This window comes from Diabrotica undecimpunctata, chromosome 6 (assembly GCF_040954645.1).
Source record: "Diabrotica undecimpunctata isolate CICGRU chromosome 6, icDiaUnde3, whole genome shotgun sequence".
NCBI lineage: Eukaryota > Metazoa > Arthropoda > Insecta > Coleoptera > Chrysomelidae > Diabrotica > Diabrotica undecimpunctata.
In genome coordinates, this window is record NC_092808.1 from 125859929 (window position 1) to 125872308 (window position 12380).

At 34.9% G+C, this 12380-nt stretch overlaps 1 pseudogene; it reads right to left on the reverse strand.

Moving 5' to 3' along the window:
* Window positions 1-3867: 3867 nt before the first annotated feature.
* Window positions 3868-12048, reverse strand: LOC140443837 (deoxyribonuclease TATDN1 pseudogene; annotated as a pseudogene).
* Between the last annotated feature and the right edge of the window lie 332 nt (window positions 12049-12380).

The window sequence follows — 12380 nt, forward strand, 5'->3', positions numbered from 1 at the left end:
TTATATATATATATATATATATATATATATATATATATATACACAAACAACACAGTTTATTAGGATTGTAGTCAGAAAATTTGCCGGGATGTTAATGAAACACTCTTATGACTTTTTGTCTAGCTTTCGGAATGGTTTTATTCCTTTTTCAAGACAATGTAATAAGAAAAAAAAATGTTAATATTTATAAAATATCACAAATCTTCAGTGCAACTTACTAGTCGTTGAGATTATTTATAAAAGCATAGACACTTAACATTATTAACACACATATAAAATATAAAATAGTGGACAAAATACATTTTAAAATTCTTTAAAATTTAGGTACAGATAGTAAAAATTTAGTTTGTCATCTTTTATAAAATATCACAAATCTTCAGTGCAACTTACTAGTCGTTGAGATGATTTATAAAAGCATAGACACTCAACATTATTAACACACATATAAAATATAAAATAGTGGACAAAATACATTTTAAAATTCTTGTCTTCTCAGAAAGGATACATGTGGCAACTACAGGGGAATCTCACTAATCGGTACTACATATAAGATATTAGCTTCAGTTGTACTAAAACGATTACTGCCATATACAGAGGAAATTATTGGCGATTACCAATGCGGCTTTAGGCCTGGAAGATCAACAATCGACCAAATATTTACTATCAGACAAATGCTAGAAAAGTATTGGGAATATAATAAAGAAGTACACCAGATCTTCATAGATTTCAAACAAGCATATGATTCCATAGATCGCTTAAAATTGTGGAGTGCAATGATGGAGTTAGGCGTACCAAAGAAGCTGACCATGATTGCGCGAATGTGTGTCAACAATTCCTTTGCACAAATTAGAATAGGAGGCAAAACTTCAAAGGCTTTCGGCATAAGCACCGGACTCAGAACGGAAGACCCGCTGCCCCCATTACTATTTAACCTAGCATTGGAATATGCAATGCGAAAAATCTATACCAGAGTCAAACCAGACATAACTGCCAGAGGAGCAAAGATTATTCTCGCATTTGCAGATGATGTAGATGCAGTAGCACAGACAACACTGGAAGTTAAGGATATAGTATCGAACTTTGAAGAAGCAACACTAACGTAGGCCTGAAAATAAACGAAGAAAAAACTAAATACATGGTCGTATCAAAAAAGGAACGACAGCGAATAAGACAAAACATTACCATAAACGATCATAATTTTGAGGTGGTCAAAGAATTCAAATACCTAGGAGCAACAATTACCAGTGAAAACACAGGAGAACGGGAGGTTGAAATACGAATACTGGCGGGGAATAAATCATTCTTTGCCATTCAACATCTAATGAGGTCAAAGCTTCTCTCAAGACATGCCAAAATCCAAATGTACAAAACCATAATACGACCAGCAGTGACATATGGAAGTGAAACATGGACATTGAGAAAGAAAGAAATCAATAAGCTATTAGTATGGGAACGCAAAATCCTGCGAATTATATATGGTCCTTGCAGGGACAGCGTGACAAATGAATGGAGGAGCAGATACAACAATGAAATAGAGACTCTCTTCGGGAAAGAAAACATCGTAAGATACATAAAAGCCAATAGATTAAGATGGGCAGGCCACGTGGTACGGAGTGATGACGACAGACTGATTAGCAATGTGTTTTGGGAAAGACCAGATGGTAGAAGATCGACAGGAAGGCCTAGAAAAAGGTGGAAAGACGCAGTCAGGGAAGACCTGGAGAAGATGGAAGTAAGGCCATGGGAAATAATAGCACAGGATCGGAATCAATGGAAGGCAATAGTAAACGCGGCAAAAACTCACGAAGAGTTGTAAAAGCCAATGATGATGATGATCTAAGAAATAGGAAAATTATACATTTTTTAAATTTTAGTATAATATTAAAATATTTAGAAGTTAAAGGAATTTCCCTTTTAAATTTACAGTTTGATGTTGGTTAATAAAATTTTGTTAGGCTTATCTCAGATGAGTAAAGAATGTTAATGAGGAATTTTGAGTGTATATTTTTTTCAATCTTTCAACAATCAACTAAGTGCGTAATCTTACCCCTTTTTATACCTATTTATATCCGGTAATCAAGGATTACATTAATAATGAACAAAATTGAAAAATTCGACAGCCGTTCAAACTTATTTGGGCCATATTACATGATGAAATTCTGCATTTACAGAGAATAATAACAAGTAAAAACTTGAAATATCCCATTGTGACCTTCCACCTTGACGTCAAAACGGTGTTTGTCACAAATAGTCTACTTCAGGCACTAGTCTACATCTCCTTTCAAATCATACTCTACATTGGAAGATCTGAAGGTACGGACTAGAATGTACCAAATTAACAAAAATAAAAAAAAGGACTCAAAGGATAAAAAAAAATCTAACTATATTTTATAGGAATATACCACAATTTTATTTCAAAATACTTTAGATAATTTAATTTCTGAGCAAACGATTTCGGAGCCAATAATCCGCAATAATAAATGCCTATTTGAAGGAAACATACCAAGGGAATGGAATACTGCTAACACAATATTAATACACAAAAAAGGGGACAATACAGATCTGAAAAATTATCGTCCAATATCACTACTATCACAACTTTATAAAACATTCACAAAAATAATTACAAATAGATTGACAACAAAGTTCGATGTATATCAACCAGTAGAGCAAACCGGATTTAGAAAAGGGTTCAGTACATGTGACCATCTTCACACACTAAAGGTCCTAATAGAAAAAGTTAACGAATACAATTTACCAATCTGTTTAGCATTTATAGACTACGAGAAAGCTTTTGACAGCATAGAATTATGGGCTATTGAGGAAGCACTGGTCAACAGCAGAATAGATTCTAGATATAGGATATTAATACATAATATATACCAACACGCTGAAATGGTAGTCACGATGGATAACGGAATGAAAACGAGGCCAATAAAAATCAACCGAGGAGTAAGACAGGGAGACACCATATCTCCAAAACTATTTACTGCCGCACTTGAAGACATCTTTAAATCACTAAATTGGGAAACGAAGGGACTGTCGATAAACGGAAAGTATTTAAACCATCTCAGATATGCAGATGACGTAGTACTAATAGCCGACAGCTGGAAAGAACTGAAGACGATGATCGATGAGCTTCATACGGAATCCATAAAAAAAGGACTGAAAATTAATCTGAGTAAAACTAAGCTAATGTCGAATAAATATGATCAACCGACGATAACCATCCAAGGAACAAAAGTGGAACATGTAGAACAATACATATATCTGGGTCAGAATATCAAGGTAAACAAAGAAAACCAAACTACCGAAATAAGCAGACGAGTAAGAATGGGATGGGCCGCATTTGGAAAACTCTCATACATACTGAAAGACAAAAAGCTACCCCAAAACCTTCGAACCAAAGTGTTCGATTCTTGTATCCTTCCCGTTCTCACTTACGGAGCTCAAACCTGGACATTCACAAAAAAGAACATGGACAAGATTCGAAAAACTCAGCGAGCCATGGAACGACAGATGCTTGGTATCTCACTAATAGATCGGCAAACGAACGAAGCAATCCGGAACAAAACAAAAATAAAGGACGCCGCGAAACAAGCAGCTAAATTAAAATGGAAATGGGCTGGACACAACGAACGTCTCGAAGATAGTAGATGGAACAAAGAAGTCGGAAACTGGCGACTGTACGATGCGAAGAGACCAAGAGGAAGACCTCAAATGCGCTGGAGCGACGATATCAAAAGAGTCGCAGGACCAATGTGGAAACGCCTAGCACACAACAGGGATGAATGGCGAGAAATGGGAGAGGCCTTTATTCGACAATTCGGATAGAAAAAGGGCTAAAAAAAAAAAAAAATCCGCAAATAAAGTATTTTAAAAAAGTTGTGTATTCCAATCAAAATTGTAATGATATGAATCGTCTCGGTCCTGTTAGCGCTCCGAACACACGTACCCTCACCACAAATTCCTCTTCCATGATGCACGCTAGAGGCGATGGGAGGCCGGCCACCGTATAAAATAGGAACTGAAGCACTAGAGAATAGAGTTCCATCAGAGTGTTGATCTGATAACAAATCCACTGGCTTTAGGGTATTGACTGAAGGCCAACCGCTTCTGCTGGAGTGTTGATCTAGTGGCAGTTCCGTACCCGGTCTTGGAGTATTGATCTAAGACATACCTATTCTTTCCCGCGGCCAAGTGTTGATTAGTCACTTTTCGCTCCTCGTCTGATCGAGTGTTGATTGGCCCCTTCCAACTCTATTCCTCTGATTCCTCCTTCCTGTCTTCGCTGCATATGTATTAACACATCGTAATTGTCGTTTCAATTTTATGACATTAATTGTATTTAATTTTTCGCAGGTATTAAACAGTGGGTCGCCGAACCGTACATCGATGCCGTCGCCGTAGGATTGGCGTTTGATTTCTATTATCTTGAATATAATTTTATTTTGACCAAATATATTTTTATTTTTAGTAAACCTGAGTTTTACAAGTCTTCCGTCTAAAAGAGCTACCCGTCACAAAATATAATAGTTACAAATTCTAAATTTATACTAGAAACCTAAGAAACAGCTACTAATCCCTATAATATCGGGACAAAAACCAACATTAGAGGGTCGTTCGGGTACTCTACAAAGAAGGTATCTCGGCAGTATTCACCCCGAGCAGAAAGAAGAAAGCTCAAAAAATATGAAGGAGCAGGATGTGGCAAAGTAGTCGTACTATATAACCTCCAATTACTTTTCGAGGTAGAAATAATGCGAGACAAACTGATAACCGGACTGCATCTAACAAAGTTACCCCTGAAGAGAAAACTACGAAGATGAGGAAACCTGATGATACAATGGTCTCATAAAAGAGGCACTAATAAAACTTATTGCTCCTCGACATGAAGAATGTTGGCTCATGTACGGATACTTACGGTTGAAATGTGTGGAGAAAAAGTTTTTTTAACCGAGTATGCTGGCCTGTATCTTCCATATACCAAAAGTGGGGATGAAGGAGACATTAGCCGTTTTGGTAAACAATTTATATGTTTCGGGGTAAAAAGCTGGAGAATCCTGCGCTCCTACGTTTCCACCGATTGAGGTTTACAAGGTTATGGATACGAATCTTGGACACTAAGGCAATCAGAAATTAGAAAGATAAACGCCTGGAAATGTTCTACTGGAGAAGAATGTTGCAAATTTTATAGACCGACCATAGAACAAATAATTATATTCTAAAAGAATTAAATATCAGTACGAGACTATCCAATGGCAACAATTAAAGGTCCTCATGAGGTCAGACATAGACAATATGTAGAAACTCATCATTCAAGTGAACTTAGAAGGCCAAATACCACGAGGAAGATCTCCAATAAGATGTATTAACCAGATCACAGGAACTTGCAAGATACCTATGCATGATGTAATAGAAATAGCCAGAGAGAGAAATATATGGAGACGGGCTATACACGATATCACGACGACCACTACACTCCCTCCAGGAAGTCAAGACTGAAGAGAGAGATAACAGATCAAAGGTCACTGTGAATTCACAAAGATATTTTTATATGATGATTAAAATTAAGTATTTTCCCCAAAATTGAACAAACGAATTGTGTTGCAGTAAACTTGTTCTGCTAATTCGTTTTTGTTCCTGTTGGTAACGAAAGCCGCCATATCCAGTATCTGCCTTATATTACAGGGTTCGCTCCTTCCAGTTACCATAAAATCGGGTCTCCACTTTCGTTTCTTTATTGTCAACAACTCCAAGTTCTCTCTAGAAACATGCCCATAGGGGGGGAAGGTGCGATTTATTACCCTATCAGGACAATTTGTCTGAAATAACATTTTATCCACAGGTATTCTTTTAACAATTTCGATCGTCTGTTCTTCTCTGAAAGACCATGTATCTAATCCGATATAAAATCCTTCATCTATAAATGTTCTCATCATTCCTATAGTAGAATCGAAGAAATGTATAACACCTTTTATTCCTGGATATTTACGTATGATGTCAAGCAGCATTTTAGGCGCGCTGTTTCCCTGAGAATAAATTATTAAAGGTAAGTTGAATGCTTGACTTAATTGTACTTGAACTTCAAAGTATTTCAATTGAAGATTTATTGGGTAATAGTAGTACACGTCACAATTAAGGCCACACTCTCCAACAGCAATAACTTTTTTTTTTCCTAAAGCAATTACATCTTTTAGCTGTTGAAGATATAAATCAGGTTCACCATTTTCTTCAAATTGTAAACACCTTGTAGGCGCACATCCAACTGTAGTAAACAATCTGTTATCCCTTTTTGCTATTCTTAGGGCTTTTTTACTCTCAGCTAAATCTAGGGCACATATTATTATTTTCTGCAAACCAGCATCCCAACTTCTTTCCAACACATGTTTTACATCTGGCTTATGAATCTGAGTTGGAGGATCTCTAAAACAACATTTGTAGGCTCCAGAGAACTGACTATTAGTTAAATTTGCTTTTATGTCTATGAATTTTAATGTAGACATTGTTCTTGAATGTTACCTGAAAATAATATCAAAATTGTAAAAGCCAAAACACTTGAATTAATTGTAAAATTAATAAATAAAAGATGTGACGTATACATAAATTAAGATAAATAACCACAAAAAGAAAAATAACCAATTAGGGTAATTTTATGTCTAAAAAAAATGTCTAAAAAAAATGTTGACAATCACCTCATTCCACCAAAAAAAAAACGGATTCTGGCCCAACAAATCTTGTACCGACCAAGTCATCGCACAGAACACATTAAAGAGGACTTGAAGATAAACTTATAACAGGGGCATCTTTCATAGATCTGACTTTAGGGTCGTGCATTCTTTGCTGAAAAACGGACGTTTTTTCGCCATGCTGGAGAGCAAAGTAAGTAGGTGGACAGTTCAAAAGGACGGCGTTCCACAGGGAAGTGTTTTAGCACCAATGCTTCTCAATATATATACCAAGTGCCTTCCAACTTCGCGCAAAGAAGCTAAGCGAAAACTTAAAATTGCGTGGAATGGCAATACATTAGAATACTGTTACGATAATTATCCTGGCCTAAAATAACCGTAAATATTATGACTAATGCTGTTCTGTTTTAGATTTTACGAGAGTATTCGATTAGCCGGCAGAAATTTACCTGAAGGGACCTTCCAGAAACGGTCGAGCCGATGTAAAAATACCCGTTTGCCTTACCGTTATAATTTCGCCGCTAATCGAGAAGGCTGTTCGATGATTCTAGCGTAAAGGCAATGGCATATATAAAGGACATTTTATTTGGAAGGAACAGTTAATTCTCAAGACGCGCTCGCGAATTTGTTACGTACGGATATATATAAATTATTGTCAGATAAGTTAATATAAATAAAGAAATAAATTAAATCCGTAAGTGTTATAAATATTGAATCTTTTAATAAATTCACAACAATACTTAGACCAGCCTAAATATCTTAAACTGATTCTGAACCGGTCCCTTACCTACTGACAACACTGCATAAAAATGAGACTGAAAGTAACAACTAAGAACAGCAAACTCAGAAGGCTAACGAGAAATAAATGTCCTAGCGTCTTAAGAACAATGACACAAGCACTGCGTTTTTCAACGTGTAATGGACATGTTTGTAATGTGAAAGTTAAAATTCAGCGTTTTTTAGACGCATTGCCTAAATGCCTCATAAATTTCATGTTGTAGCAAAAGATACCACCGAAAGATCACTACGTTCATAACGTAGTTAATCAAACTCACATTTTTTCGTATATTTAATAATAGAAGAATACAATGATGATAGGTTGCCAGTCAAAAAGTGGCCGCAAATAGTTTTGATTCAATTAATGGTAATTAATTTTTAACAAAAATTTCATTCATTTCATCCAATCCAAATCCATAAGAATGTAGCAAGGTATAGGAGAAAGAGCAAAAGCGAATGGAATATCGGTAAGAGAATCTACAAGCTGAGTGAAAGTCAAATTTCCCCCAACAAGTTCGGGTTCACAAATGCTGTTGGTACTAGAAAGGCTTTGTTCTCAGTGTTATCACAGGTACAAGTCTGGTCTCAGGTACAAGTGTTATTCCAGAGATGCAGAAACGTCAACTGCCACGTATACGCATGTCTGGTTGATTACGAGAAAGCGTTTGATCGAGTAAAGCACGCCAAGATGATGCAAATACTAAAAGAAACAGGAATTAATAACCAAGATTTGAAAATAATTAGAAGTTTCTACTGGAATCAGACAGCAAATCTCAGAATTGAACACACTGACTATGTGAAATTCATGCGTGGAGTGAGGCAAGGCTGTATTTAGTTTCCTCTAATCTTCAATCTGTACTCTGAAAGAAAATTCATCGAAGCTTTGCACGAAACTGAAAAAGGTATTCTACTGAATGGTTACCGGCTAAACAACATCAGATATGCAGATGACACCAAAGTTTTTGCGGACAACTTATAAAACCTGCAAGTTCTTATGAACAAAATCAGGTATTACAGTCAACAATATGGACTCAATATAAACGTTAAGAAGACAAAGCTTATGATAATTAGCAAGTTAAGCATAACAGAAGGTGAACTCTACGTCAACCAATCCCCTATAGAAAGAGTGAAGCACTACAACTACCTCGGCACCATAATAAATTAAGAATGGACCAACAACCAGGAGATTAGAGCACGCATTGGAAAAGCTAGATCCACCTTCAATCGAATGGGGGCCTTCTTCAAGAGTCACAACCTCTCTCTTGATACAAAAGTAAGAATGCTGCAATGCTACGTCTTCTCTCCTTTTTTATGGTGTTGAATCGTGGACCTTGAACGAAGATATGTGCAGAAAACTGGAAGCATTTGAGATGTGGCTATGTCGGAGAATGCTTAAGATCCTGTGGACTAACCGAGTCCCAAATGAGGAGGTCCTCAGAAGAATTAATAAGAACCAAGAGGTACTGGCCACCATCAAATCCCGAAAGTTACAGTTCTTCGGACATATTATGCGAAATGAATCCAGATATGCTCTCCTTCAAGCCATACTGAAAGGAAAAATATTTGGAAAACGAGGTACAGGAAGAAGAAGAACACCTTGGTTAAAGAACCTCAAAATCTGGTTCAATACAACATCTGTGCAGCTTTTCCGCGCTACTGCAGATAAGATAAAGATTGCCATGATGATCGCCAACATTCGTAACGGATAGGCACATCAAGAAGAAGAGCTTGAAAGTAATAATTATAGAGGGTAACACTTTTGAACCTATAAAAATCTGATTTTTTATATTAACCCAAAATTTAAGTGTTATGTGAAATAAGCTTAAAATTGTATTATTCTTGTCTTCTGAGAGACAATTTAATAATTTTGCTTCTTATCTGTTCTTATAAGATAATTACGGAACGAGGCAACAGCTCACCAGCAGCATTCTCAGAAGCTACTAGAGAGATACCGCTTTTCGAAGAGTTACAAATTCGTTCAGGATATTTATTTCACTCGTTTCTTTTACCTTTTTGTCTGGAGTCATCCACTAAATTTGTTTCGTTGTAATTAAAAATAGCATATGGTTCTACTTCAACAAGTGTTTGCTTTAAATTTTCTATATCTATCATTTGGACTACATTAAGTGATGCTCTAAGCTATCTTTGTAGCAGTAGCGCACCTAGAATTTGCCTCTGGGGGGGGGGGGGTTTTGGTTGGTCATCAAAATTTTTTTATGGTGTTACCTCCATTTTGAGACCTTAAAATGTGTAAGTAATAGTGTCGGAATAGGGTCCTGGGGGGGTTTTAACCCCCAAAACCCTCCCTCGGTGCGCCACTGCTTTGTAGTGAGGTCTTTATGAAGGTTTAGGAACAATTTACCCAAATCTTTACCAACAATATTATCCTTGAAGACAACTACATTTCTACATTTTTTATTCAAATAGATTTAATTATTTGTCTCAAGTCCACTACAGTGGTAGAAAAACCAGAATTACTCAAACTCAAAATGCATTTAACAAAGGATATCTCTTTGTAATAAGTAAATATTGGCGGATAGCCAGATTTTTTAGTGTAAACTCTTTTTAATTTGTAAAAAATAGTTCTTCTGGACATTTTAAAGGTTTTGGTGGCTATTCTCTGATGAGACGAGATTCAAAGAAAAATGGAGGTATATGTTTGTTACAGCAGCATACAAATGTAAGAGTTTTGACGACAGTTCTTGTGGAAATTCGAAAAAAAGGATCAATTCGTGAAAGAGAATTCCTCAACTATCGTAATGATTGAATAATGGTTATTCACCCACCGCATTTATTAAAAAAATTAAGACGAAAAATTTTGAAAACCTTAAACCAAAATGCTACGGGAAGCGTTTCTTAAAAATCAGAACTTCGATTCTCTACCATCAACCACAGTTGGGAGAGCCACAAAATTTGGTTGTTTATAAGAAGCTTATTGATGTTACTACAAATGCAAAAACATTGGATGGGTTTGTCAGATAGAGCTGATGCAGTAATTATGTCAGCAACATATTAGGGGTTATTTCTAAAGACGACTTTGTCGACTTTCCAAGTGTTTTAAATCGAGACCAAATACGGCGTGAAAAAACAACAAAATAATTTCACTAATGCTAGAAATTTATAAGTAAACCGACTTTTAAATATGAATTTTGGTTTGAACTTTAATGTATGCAAAGGTAAAACACTTATTATGATAAGCAATGGTAGTAAACAACAAAGCATTTAATATAAAAACTTAAATCACATTGTATTTAGGGCGAAACGCTCTTGCGCAACATTACGAATATGTCGCGATTCCTACCAATTAAGTACCAAATAACTTAATCCAATTATTCAAAACAAACAAATTCTTTGGATATGCTGAAATTAGAATATCTACTCGCCTTGTGCAGAATATAAGCTAGAGAAACAAAACTTGATCTTTTATCCGGAGGTTTGTACTATCCAAATAGTACCTACTTTGAGACTCAAAATAAAAAATAATTTATTGGAATGAAATAACTGTGATTTTGCAATTTATCCAAAATAAAAAATCTCATTTAGAATGTCCAACAAAGTAACTGGAAGATGTGTGAAAATAATTGTCACTGAGCTGTCGGCGGCTGCTGTTTGCGACCTTTAAAACAACATTTTGCCAAATAATTTTTAAACTTAACATGTACGAGAAGCTAAATATATTCTACTTTTTGCCATTAAAATATCTATTTAATTCGTAATTCAACTATTAACCTAAACAGGGAAAGAATAATAGAATAAGATTAAACAACAAGATATAAATTTAAAACAAATAATTTGACGATAATGAATCAATCATCAAGTAAAAATGAAGTGAAATTATATTATTTGCGAATGTATAATCTAAATAAACAACTTAAAAACGTTTATTACATTATAATTAAAAGTAAACCTAACATCAGAAATAGTTATAACTTTTAAGAAGTTTATTTAAGATCCATTTTTATCCATTTTAGTAAACTTAATTATAATTGAATAATGTACCTATATTTTATCTTAATACCTGGCTTAATATTTTTTATTTAAAATAATTACTTAAGTATTATTTGTTATTATTGCCAAAGATGATTATTGAGAATACGGATATTATACTTACTGCAAATGAACACAATTTTAAAGTTTCACAAAATCCAAAGAGTCGAAAGTAGGTATAATAGCACCAATAGGCAAAAATTGTAGTACCTATATATCAATATCACCTATGATCTAGTGTGTCCTATTAGGACCAACGATAATTTGATACTACTAAAACAAACCACTTGAATTGATAGTCGATATATGATATTTTATCACAGCGCATAGACACAAATATATTATTTCAAATTTCACAATGTTACGATAGTTTCAATAATCAGCTACGCTACATTTCGCGATAGGGCGCAACGCGCAACTCGTATGTATACAACAAATACGCACAAGACAAATTATTTACAAGAGGAATTTTTAAGTTTACGACTAATAAATTAATAAATATAAATTCACCATGTATACGATATAATTAAATATTTATTTAATTTCTTAACCTTCCAAACAATATAAATTAAACTTTAAAAACTATTACAAACAGCTGATCGAAAAACCTTGAAAATATTCGCAATTCGCATGATCCATCTTTTAAATTTAAATGTGTATGAAGAATTGCCTAAATGTATTGGAGCCGAAAGACCAAAACCAAAACTAATGAAATATTTTTTAGACTCTAGTCTAGAAAATAAACGATTCATGGTCTTCCTACAACACTATATCGGTGACGCATCAAATAAAAATTATGAACATAGTACATTATACACCATTGATGCAAATTAATACGTGTTGGTTAACGGTGATATTTGGTGCAAACGCAAACCTATCTTGCATGGTGAATTTCTGTGCATAATAATCATAATGTTTAGTAAAAAT